Raw genomic sequence first — 12064 nt, forward strand, 5'->3', positions numbered from 1 at the left:
AATCAGAAAAGACTAAACTAGGGCAAGAAATAACTGAAAACTACTTTTTTAAACATGAACAAGAATATTCATGTTTTCTTTCAAAACATCAACAATTAAGAGTGAACTCTAATGTAAACTGCAGACTTTTGGGTGATAATAATGTGTCAATGTAGGTTCATCAATTTCAACAAATGTACCATAGTAGTGTGGGATGTGGACAGTGAGAGAGGTTGTACATGTGCGGAGGAAGAGGGTATATGTGAACTCTCTCTACTTCGTGCTCCATTTTTTTTGTGAATCTAAAACTGCTCTAAAAAATAAAGTCTATAAAAAATACCATAAAGTAAAATCACTTAACTATACAACTAAAATTTCTACTGTGTTTCTCAGACCTCATATTTGGTTTCTTGACTGAGATTGCAGACCAAGACACAGATTCACAGAATCAGAAAGGAATCAATGAATATAAATTCCAAATTGACAGATATCTCAGAAATAGAGTCTAATTGGTTTTCAAGCTGTTGAAGAAAACTACTCTTCTGATCCATCCCTTATCTAATGTGGTAAACTCCTCTATAGCATCCCTATAAATCTCTGCTTGACAAACTACAGGGACAGAAAATTTACTTAACCTTCCAAAATTCTAATTACTAGAAAGTTACCCTTACACAAAGTAAAAAATCTGCCTCCCTACACCTTCCTCCCGTTTCTTGCTCTTATTCTCTAGTTTCAAAGAAAATACTTTCAATTCCTCTTTTATTGGAAACTTCAAATATTTGAACACAGCTGTATCTTCCCTCAAGTTTTCTCTTCCAACTGTAAACAACCAGAGTTCCTCCAAATATCCCCTGGGCATCATCTGATTATATGGTATAACTGTATTAATTAGACCTGAGGGAAATAAAGGACACACACATTTAGCATTTCCCAAATACCAAATACTGCCAGCAACCTAAGAGAAATTACATTTATACTATCTAAAAAGTTTCCCTAATCAAATACATTAGGGAAATATATATTTATTTTTACCACAGAACTTCCCGAAGCCTTAATTGATTAGTCTTATATAAATAGTCTTATATCCCTATCTTGGATATAATCTGCAGCATTCCCTAATATATTTGATCATGGAATCTTTTTCTGTGAAACACACAATACCTTGTAGTATACAAGTGCTCTGAAGTACAGGTTGGGAAGTGATGGACTAATTTTTTTCATTCATTCTTTCAGATTCTTTACGCTCCAGTAAAGCCACTTCTAACTTGAAATGACCCTGAAGCATAAAAACATTTCACTATTCAACAAATTTCTGTGGGTCCACTATTAGTAAGCAAGAAATAGTCTCTACCTTTAATGAGCCTACTTAAGGGAGTCTTCTCTGGGGCGGGGGCGGGGGGGAGGTAAATGGTGGGTGAGCTGGAGGTAAAGGAAAGAAGCAGGGGAGGGATGATTACTGATGAGTAAACAGACAATCAAATTAAGCCAAGACCAGAATACACGGGATTGAGGGTGAAGTGGAGAAAAGGGGGAAAGGACACTGCTTATGAAAGTAACAGCAGATACAAAAGGCTGAAAAACAAAGTGAGCATGGAAGTGGAAGCACTCAGAAAAGGGGTATCATGAAGAATCTTATAAGAACAGGCTACAAAGTTTACATTTTATTAAAAAGTTTAAGCGAGAGTGCTCTATAATTTAGAAAGATCTCAAAAACTGAACTGTGGGAAAACAGATAGCTTTTATTTGCTTATTTGTTTTAGGAGGTGGTGTGCAGGGTAGAGACGATATAAATTCAGGAAAATATCAATCCAGAAAGATGGGAGTAACCTGAAGGCAGAGGTGGTACCAAGAGAAGTGGGGAGATTTGAGATATGTTTAGGAAACAAATAATAAAACTTAGGGACTGGCTGACTGAGCAAAGGGAAAGCATCAAGAAAAACTGAGGCACTGACTTAGGCAACTGAGTAGATGCCAATGACAATACATCAGGAAGAAAAAGACCTGGGCTCAATCCTCAACTCTACTACTTAAGACAAGGAGACCATGATTCTGGTCAAGTTCTTTAAACAATGACTCTCAAATTCCTCGTCTGTAATAAAGGGTTGAACTGGCTATCTTACAGTTTTAAAAACAGGAAACATTATACAGGGCTCCCCCGGTGGCACAGTGGTTAAGAATCCACCTGCCAATGCAGGGCACATGGGTTCGAGCCCTGGTCCGGGAAGATCCCACATGCTGTAGAGCAACTAAGCCCATGCACCACAACTACTGATCCTATGCTCTAGAGCCCACAAGCCACAACTACTGAGCCCACATGCTACAACTACTGAAGCCCGCGTGCCTAGAGCCCCTGCTCCACAACAAGAAAAGCCACCGCAATGAGAACCCTGCACACCACAACGAAGAGTAGCCCCTGCTCGCCACAACTAGAGAAAGCCCGCGCGCAGCAACAAAGACCCAATGCAGCCAAAAATACATAAATTAATAATAATTAAAAAAAGAAAACATTATACAAAGCTAAAATACCTTTATTTTCACTTCTGTCATGACATTTGGGGAACCAAGGTCAGTTTCAATTTCTCCTTTTTCCTTTTCCCCAAACATAGTAGTCTTAATGATTCTACCTTTCTACATCTCAAACCTGCTCCCTATCTTCCCCAATTTCTCTATATCATTGCACCTTCTCACTTCAGAAAAACAGGTATGGATACTCTCCTGTAACCAAACCAATCTTTAAAAAAAAAAATACTGCTTTCATGTCACTTCCCAGTTCATAAATATCTTTGATGGCTCCTAAATACTTATATAAACTCATCTAGGTTTCTTACCCTAGCCAAAGAGTCCCAATATTCAATTTCAACCTAACTCTCCAATCCTTCCCTCTTACTTCTGCACTGAAATGCTTGATTCAAGTCATTCTGGCCTGTTCACTATCCACTAAGCATACCCAGTCTACAACCTATCTGGGCTTTTATTTGAGCGCTCCAGTTTACTGTTTTCTGCCACTTGAATCATATTCATCTTTTTTGTTTGTTTGTTTTGTTTTGTTTTTTCAGTATGTGGGCCTCTCACTGTTGTGGCCTCTCCCGTTGCTCCGGACGCGCAGGCTCAGCGGCCATGGCTCATGGGCCCAGCCACTCCGCGGCATGTGGGACCTTCCCGGACCGGGGCACGAACCCGTGTCCGCTGCATCGCCAGGCGGACTCTCAACCACTGCGCCACCAGGGAAGCCCCATATTCATCTTTTAATGCTGGGTCAATAAAAGCCCTAAAAGTCTCTGAGATACCTTTCCAATGATTCCAGCAACATCTTTTTCCTTGGAATGCCCACAGTATTCATATTATCTATATCACTCATTTATCAGGTAAAAGCTCTGCACCTGTGTTTTATGCATATCCTCCACATCACAGACAAATGAAATCACAAAAAGTTTTGATGCAATTGGTACTATTTTTAAAAATCCAAGAGGACAAAAGTAAATATATGCAAAAAATGTTTTTCATCCCACTTCGCAAATATAGTCATTCTTGATTTAGGCATGTAGAAGTAGATTTCCTTATTAGAGCATTGGCTGTTACACAGTACTATCCAATAGAAATATAAAATGAGCCACATAATTTCAAATTTTCTATTAGTTCATTCATAAAAGTAAAAAAAAGGTCAAAATTAATTTTAACAATTTATGTTATGTAGCACTATATATCTCAATGTTATTTCAACATACTATCAGCATTTAAAATTTCAGACTTTTACTTGACATTTTACTTATTTTTTTAATTTATAACTCAATTAAAATTATACATCATTGACATATGACAGTATTACTTTCAGATGTACAGCATAATGATTTAATATTCGTATACACTGCAAAATGATCACCACAATAAGTCTAGTTACACCCACCACCATACATAGTTACAAATTGTTTTTCTTATGAGAACTTTTAAGCTCTCCTTGCTTAGCAACTTTCAAATATGCAGTACACTATTACTTTTTTTCTTTTTTTTTTAGTACACTATTATTAACTGTAGTCACCATTCTGTATATTACCTCCCCATGACTTATTTATTTTATAACTGAAAGTTTGTACCTTTTGACCGTCTTCATCCATTGTACACTTTTGGGGTGATACCTAGTATTCAAAATATATCATTTTACCCTTACAGCATATCTCAATTCACCCTAGCCATATTTCAACTGCTCAAGGGCCACATATGGCTACTGGCTACTGTACTGGATCACATAGAGCTAGCACATTTAAAACTAAAATTTAGAACTCACAATTTACTAACAATTTACTTATTTTATTTTTTTTTTTTTGGTGATACAACTGACATATAACACTATATTTAGTTTCAGGTGTACAACATAATGACTTGATATTTGTAAATACTGCAAAATGATCGCCACAATATGTCTAGTTAACATCCAATTTACTTATTTTTTTTGTTACAAATAGAACTGACAGGCTAATAACCTTATGGACACTTGTAGCTCTTAATATTTTGCCAGTCAATAAGAAGCAGACAAAAACTTCAATAGAAAAGTTAAATTGAAAATATTATAATTCCCATACTTTGCATTCTCTAAACAGTGCAGTCTATTTCTGCACTTTTCAAAACAGCAGCCATTAGCTACATGTGACTATTTAGCACTTGATATGTGCTAATAAAACTAAGGAACTAGACTTTTAATTTTACTAATTTTTAATTAACTTAAATAGCCACATGTGGTAAATGGCTAGGGTTTGGGGCAGTGCAGCTATAAAATATCAATCATATTTTTTAAACACATGATCATTTTCTATAACACGCACTGACGATCTATAAATTCACTTATTTATCACCTGGAACATTTCCTAAATAATTTCATTTCAAGAACATTAGGTAATTATTAACTTCCTTCTAAGAATTATCTATTAACCAATTTCATGTCATTCTGAAAAATACAGGTTTTGTCCCAATTGAACCAAGATCTCTACCTTTTCACATGACAGATTTGATACATAACCTTTAACAGACACGTTTCTTTCACAAGGCCTCAAGAAGGTGAAAGGTTCTGAAGCAGAAGAAAAGGTCAGGTGCTGTGTGAATTCATGAAGGGCCTGCCAAAATGATGCAGGTATGAAACAGCAGTAAGTGGTTAGGATCCCAGAATGTATTACTGATCCAATCACCCAAAGATGTTCTATAGTTTTACATTTTTCTAAGCATCTTTCCAACACCAAGCCTTAAGAATGCTGCTGCTTCTGAAATTCTAGTTTTATTATATACAATTCTCTTTTTAATGGTAGAAATTTACAGCTGGTCATAATAACTAAATTACATAATTCCTCTCATTTCTCAATGAAGTCTTTTACTTAAACTTCCTCTATGGTTGTAAGCAGCGATACACTTAGAGTCACAAAACAGTTGATTTTATGTAGGCCATTGATAAAAGAACACTGATTTCAGATACAGGGATTTAAGTATAAGCTTACAAAAAGATTTTACTTACTGCCAGTTTCTACAAACTCTGTTGGGGGAGCACAGTTTTAACCATAATGACACTGGTCCCACAGACCACTTGATCCTTGAAGTAACTATTATGTTTTTATATACCTTATCTGCAAAAAGTTCATTTAATCAATCATCTTAAAGTTTTCAGAAAAGCAAGAAAAAAAAAAGCCTCAAGACTATGAACTAAAACTTTGGTCATTATCTGAAAAGCTACAGTTTATAGATGCGAGATGCCAGGTAAGTGTAATATAAATCACTAAGCTCAGCTTTCCATTATTACCATAATGGAAAAAAAAAATCCAAGAATAGTTGTTATGTAAGCAGGCAAACCAAGGGGTTTCTAATGCTCCATTTAGGTTTTGGGTTTCATTTAGAATCATACTGCTGTTCCCATATAGGTAAAGAAACACACCAAACATGGCTCAGATTATTTCAGAACCAAAGCCGTGGAAACATCTCTGCTACAAAGAAAGTAATCAGTATACTACTATAAACATCAGTATGGCTGGAGGCTCGAATAACCAGCATTCAGCACCTCTTCCTGAAGGAGAAGGTAGATGTTTATGGGGAGGAAAGACCTCTAGGTAAGATGATGTGAGCCACCCTCACATCAGTCAGTCTTTAAAGGGTTACTCTTTCCTTATATGTACTTGAAAAACAGCATCCTGGCAGAGGGAATCCCAGGTACTTGAGGCAATGGCTTCCAATAACATACGCCTCCAACTCTAATCAGATAATTATATTTCCCTTCTCTCTTTTCTCTCTACTCAATTTAATAATCATGGGAGGGGTGGGGGGATGGGTAGGGAAGGAAGGAAAGAGAGACCCAAAACAAATTTTAAAAGAAAGAAATAATGATATCATGGTATTTAAGGAAGAGGAGGGATTTTTTTCCCTCAACATCTTTTCCTCCAATAATTTTAAATCTAGTGAAAGGTTGAAAGACTAGTACACCCTTCACCTAAATGCACCAATTGCTAACATTTTAGGTAAACATTTTTACACAGGATAAAACCATCAGCGAAAGGCTGTCTAATAAAAAAAAGAATGAAAAGCAGCAGCCAACCAAGCCAAGGAAGGGAAGAACATGCCAGGCACAAGGAAATGCCTGTAGAGAAGACCTGAGGCAGATAAAAGCTTCCAGTGTGGCAGGAAAGAGAAAATGGTAAAAGATGCCACTGAAGAAGTAAGCAAAGGTCATATCTTATAAAGCCTTGAGGTCCATGTAAAGAGTTTTGATTATATTTTGAGTGTAATGAGAAATCAAGGGAGGAATTTAGGAAAGTTTCCTGATCTAAGTTTTGAAAAGATCATTCTTTGTCTAGGCTCTGCTTCATAATAACCTAAGCAGCAGAGGACAGATGGAGTTACAGGTGAAACAAAATTACAAAATTTCACTGAATCTAGGTGATGAGCATGTGAAACTGCATTATACAGCTTTCTAATTTTGTATAAGTGGGGAATACAACTAGACTAACTAGGAGGCTAGTGCCATACTTCAGGCAAGAGATAATGATGGCTTGGACTAAGGTGGTAGCAGTGGAGATTTAGAGAAGTACCCTCAAGGAAAACTGCAAAATCTAGGAAATTTCAAAATTTCTAAAGTATTTTCTAACAAGCACCTTCACCAATCTCAATCTGAGAAAGTAACTACTATATATCTGTCTTCTATGTGATTCCTATTGATTTGTTCATTTTTAAAAGCAGAAACCACAACTTTTCGTTTGATTAGTCATGATTTAGAAAGGCAACATATACACATAGACATTTAATAATAAAGTTAAATAAATTTATGTGTACCATGTCTTATTTCTCATACTCTTCATCATTTCAAATGTTCATACTGCACTTAAAAGCCTGCACTTAATATTTCAACTAAGTATTCTTTTTTTTTTTTTTTTGCGGTACAGGGGCCTCTTACTGTTGTGGTCTCTCCCGTTGCGGAGCACAGGCTCTGAACGTGCAGGCTCAGCGGCCATGGCTCACGGGCCCAGCTGCTCTGCGGCATGTGGGATCCTCCCAGACCAGGGCACGAACCCGTGTCCCCTGCATGGGCAGGTGGACTCTCAACCACTGCGCCACCAGGGAAGCCCAACTAAGTATTCTTTAAAACTGCGTTACATGTATATTATGAAAAGCACTAGAAAGAGTCAAGAGAAAGAGGTGCAAACCTCAATTTTCTCATCCATAAATGGAGTTGTACCAGATGATCTAAAGTCTTCCAGCTCTAATATTCAATGTCCAAGTCTAAGTATTGAGGCAGGTATTTACTTGCCTTAGAATAACACAGAAGTCGAAGTCGTCATAGGATTTAGCATTTTTGAACTGAAAGCACACTCTCTGATAAACTAGAAAACTTAGCAGCTAAGATGTGATGTCAATTGCTCAAGGTCGAAGAGAGCCCAAGCAAGATCCCAGACCTCTGGCCTTCCAATCCAAGGCTCTTCCTAATGTTTCTTAAAGTACCAAATGGATGGAGGAATAGTTCAGAAGACCTGACTTATGAATCAAGCCACCCTTTCGGCATAGCTCAGTATCTGGGTTTTTATCTTTTACCTTGGGTTGTTCCTGCCTATGCACTCTGAGGCATTAACCACTTCTAAAATGTAATCCAGCTTTCTGTAACAACAGAAAGACTACTCCTCCTCCTCCCAATCCATTCTTTCTTTTTTCAACAGCTTTATTGAAAAGTAATTTACATACCATACACTTCATCCTTTTAAAGTACACAAATCAATGGGTTTTGGTATGTTTTATGATTAATGTTTAAACTGTGGTAAAATACAAATAACATAAAATTTGTCATCTTAACCATTTTAAGTGTAAAATTCAGTGGCATTAATAACATTCACAAAGTTGTGCAACCATGACTGCTGTTGCTGTTTTCCTATCCGTTTCCATAGTTAAAAGTTTTAAAACAGTCACTTCACTTCCAAATTGCTTTCTGGAAAATTTACAATTATAAAAATAAAGTCCACTACAGTATATATTCTCCGTGGGAGCAATACTGCACCCAAGAGGGCAAAAACTGATCCTTGAGGAGGGCAAAAAATCTCAGATATGGTTTACAGTTCTCAGCAACTTAACCCTACCTGACAAAATCTTACCCCTTAGTATTTAAATTCTCTTGCTAGAGAGAAATTAATTTTAAATTAAAGTTTTCTCTTTAGGAGTGTGATCATGGGAAAAAGAAAAAAAAAAGGTTGAGAAACACTGTGCTTTAGAATTCAAAAGCAAACACTGTTACTCAAAATGTAAAGCACCATCTTTAGACAATGCTCAACCTGCGAAAGAGGCTGTATCCACTGAAACCAAAGCCAAGCTGCAAACTGCCTTGCTACCCCACAAGAACTGATTTTATCCATAATGTTAAACACAATAATGGGAAAAATTATGTTACAATTTTAATATTTAAATAAAGCAGAAAACCAAGCATGCTAGCTAAAAAATTGTTTTAAATTTATCCCCAATACTGATAATTAAGAGAGAGTAAGAACTAAGTATAAAACAGGAAAAGAGAAAGAAAATAAAGGTAGGCTCTTTGACATCATATAGTCTTAACTACCTTTACAGTCTCACTTTGTAATTACCTATCATCTATCTCCTCTTCTTCCTCTCTGCCACCCTTAGATGTAAGCTCCAAGGTAAGGGTCAGATCTATCTGCCTTTTTCATTGTTGTATTCCCTCCACCAAGCACAGTTCCTGGCTCATTCAACTATTTGATGAACTAGAATGGGACAAGAAAATAAAGGAGAAGGAAAGCAACAGGGAGAGATGGAGTGAGGAAATTTTAAAAGTTCTCAGACAGCTAGAAAAAAAGAAAGTTCCTTTAGGTGTGAAAGAAAAATTATCTGAAAAGTATGTAGGAAAGTGATGAGGGAGATGAGATGAAAAAGATGGCAAAAGTGGCTTTAGAATTTCAGTTCACTGTGTGAGCCATCTGGTGACAGCACTAACCCAAAACAACTTATTGGCAGGGTTTTATTTCCCCTTTTCTCTCCCTTTTGAGGAAAGGGATGGAAGATGTGAATGCTCCCATGGACATTTGTATACAGGAGTCAATAATGAAGTCCACAAGTTTAATTAAATAAATACCTATATAGTGATTTCCTAACACCAGGCCTCTATAAAGTGCTAGATTTCTATCCCCATCATGTATATTCTGTAGTATTTAAAAACTTAAAAGCACACTAAAAGATGCCTTTATGATTCAATACCACGATTTTAGGTGTTAGGAAATCAGTTTGATGTTTCTTTTAAAGACCATTCTGCACATCTATGAACTTAAATTAAAAGAACTATATCTCTTGGGACTTCCCTGGTGGCGTAGTGGTTAAGGATCCGCCTGCCAATGCAGGGGACACAGTTTCAAGCCCTGGTCCGGGAAGATCCCACATACTGCGGAGCAACTAAAGCACGTGTGCCACAACTACTGAGCCCACGAGCCACAACTACTGAGCCTGCGTGCCCTAGAGCCCGTGCTCCACAACGAGAAGCCACCACAATGAGAAGTCCACACACCACAACGAAGAGTAGCCCCTGCTCACTGCAACTAGAGAAGGCCCATGTGCAGCAAGGAAGACCCAATGCAGCCAAAAACAAAATAAATAAGATAAATAAATTGAAAAAAATAACTATTTCTTTATGAAATTTATGTCATCTTTATTCCTTGCTAACAAGTGATCATACTTTTCTTTCAATCAACATTCATTTGACAAGCAGAGATAACGATATAAGTAACATACCATGTCATCTTACAGTTTCCTAAAATCTTGGCAGAAAGCATAACAAATGAATTCACTGTAACTTCTACAGTTATTTCAATAAATGAGAAAATGTACATAAAAACACTTTATAAACCATAAAGCAATAAAAAAACCAAAGTTACTGTTATTCACCACCAGATGGTGATCATGTCTTATTTAAAGCAAATGCTGACACCTTATTCAGGGGCCAGTCAACTGACTATTAAAAATTATTAATAAGCAAACAAGGTTGTCTGAATAAAATACTGGTGATTTAAGTATATTCAATTGAAACATCAGCAAAACAATAAAAAACAGGTTCTGCCTGAAGATTTCTAAAGGAGCTGATCTGTTCTTAATTAACATTTGATACAATTTAAAGAAAAAGACAACAGGGCATGTTTTCTGGCAGTCTTATATGGGTTATTTAACCATTCATACCACCTTGATCCACCCTAACGTGTTATTTTAAAGCAAATTCCAGATATCATGATTTCATCCACAAATATTTCACGGTGTATCTCTAAGGGATAAGGACTCTTTAAAAATAAGCATAATAATATTATTACCACCTAAAAACTAGTAATTCTTTAATGTCACAGAATTTCCAGTCAATTAAACAATTTTAAAACATTTTCAATTAACCAAGAAATAAAACTGTATTTTTTTGTTACCTCTGTAGCAGATGCTGGCAGCACCTCACCTTTATCCCCTCAGCACTTATGATTCCAGTACAGGCCAACCTGCAAGCATGTGCAAGTCTTCACATGAGGGTTTTTTTCTGACTACAGGGCAGGGGAGTTAAGCATTCCTGAGGGCATCCCTAAACCAGTAACTGAAAGAGTTCCTTAACCCCTTTGCTGGGATGAACCTGAGATATAATCTACACTGTCTTTCAGCTCAACAGAGGATTTAGTCCCAGTAGCCTATAAAATAACATACTTGAAAACACATCCCATATTGGCTTTTTTTTCCCCTTTCCAGTATCACTTCCCCTGCCCTTGTCAGTGTTTCCTGGCATCAGTTTCCAAATAAACTATTTGCACTCACATTTCTGTCTCAGGGTCTACTGCCTGGGGAATCCAACGTAAGACAACCTCTTAATTTTGAATGAAAGCTATGGACGTCCTAAGAAAAGGTAAACATAAAAATTTCTGTAAATATGTTCAAAGAATTTGGAGACAATCCAAAAGACATACAAATATCCCAGTTTAAAGAACCCTTTCTCCTACAGGTTCAGAATAGTCAAGATCTTAACGTGTTCCACTGAGATTGTTCAGTTATGTTGAAAAACTAACATCCCCACCGCTTACTCTTCATTGTTGGCAAAGAAGCATCATTATCTCAATCCTCAGTTCTTACGTGCGTAAGAATCTAACTGAAAGTACACCAACTGCAGGCTTACGTGCTACACTTTAAAGAAAAAAAAATGTTCCTAGAAGGAATGGTTTACTAAGACCGGGTCCCTTGAAAAGCCACAAAATGTGATATTTATGAGTATTTTCATTTATATATGACTTTTTTTAAATATATATGACTTTCAATGGATATTTTTTTTAAACTGCTGCTGGCCTCAAACAACGATTCAAGTAAGAGTAAAGGACTTGTGAAGATTTCTTTTGAAAAATCAACTTGGGGTGGGGGGTACTTCCCTGGTGGTCCAGTGGATAAAAATCGGCACTCCCAATGTAGGGGGCCCAGGTTCGATCCCTGGTCAGGGAACTAGATCCCACATATATGTCGCAACTAAGAGTCTGCATGCTGCAGCTAAGAAGTCCACAGGCTGCAACTAAGAAGCCTGAATACTACAACTAAGAGCCTGCATGCTGCAACTAAACAG

At 36.9% G+C, this 12064-nt stretch overlaps 1 protein-coding gene across 1 annotated transcript in view; it reads right to left on the minus strand.

Moving 5' to 3' along the window:
- Positions 1–12064, minus strand: part of RSF1 (remodeling and spacing factor 1) — a 170100-nt gene that overhangs the window by 127908 nt on the left and 30128 nt on the right. The window lies entirely within an intron of this gene.

The sequence above is a fragment of the Neophocaena asiaeorientalis genome, unplaced genomic scaffold (genome assembly GCF_003031525.2).
Source record: "Neophocaena asiaeorientalis asiaeorientalis breed wild unplaced genomic scaffold, Neophocaena_asiaeorientalis_V1.1 scaffold363, whole genome shotgun sequence".
NCBI lineage: Eukaryota > Metazoa > Chordata > Mammalia > Artiodactyla > Phocoenidae > Neophocaena > Neophocaena asiaeorientalis.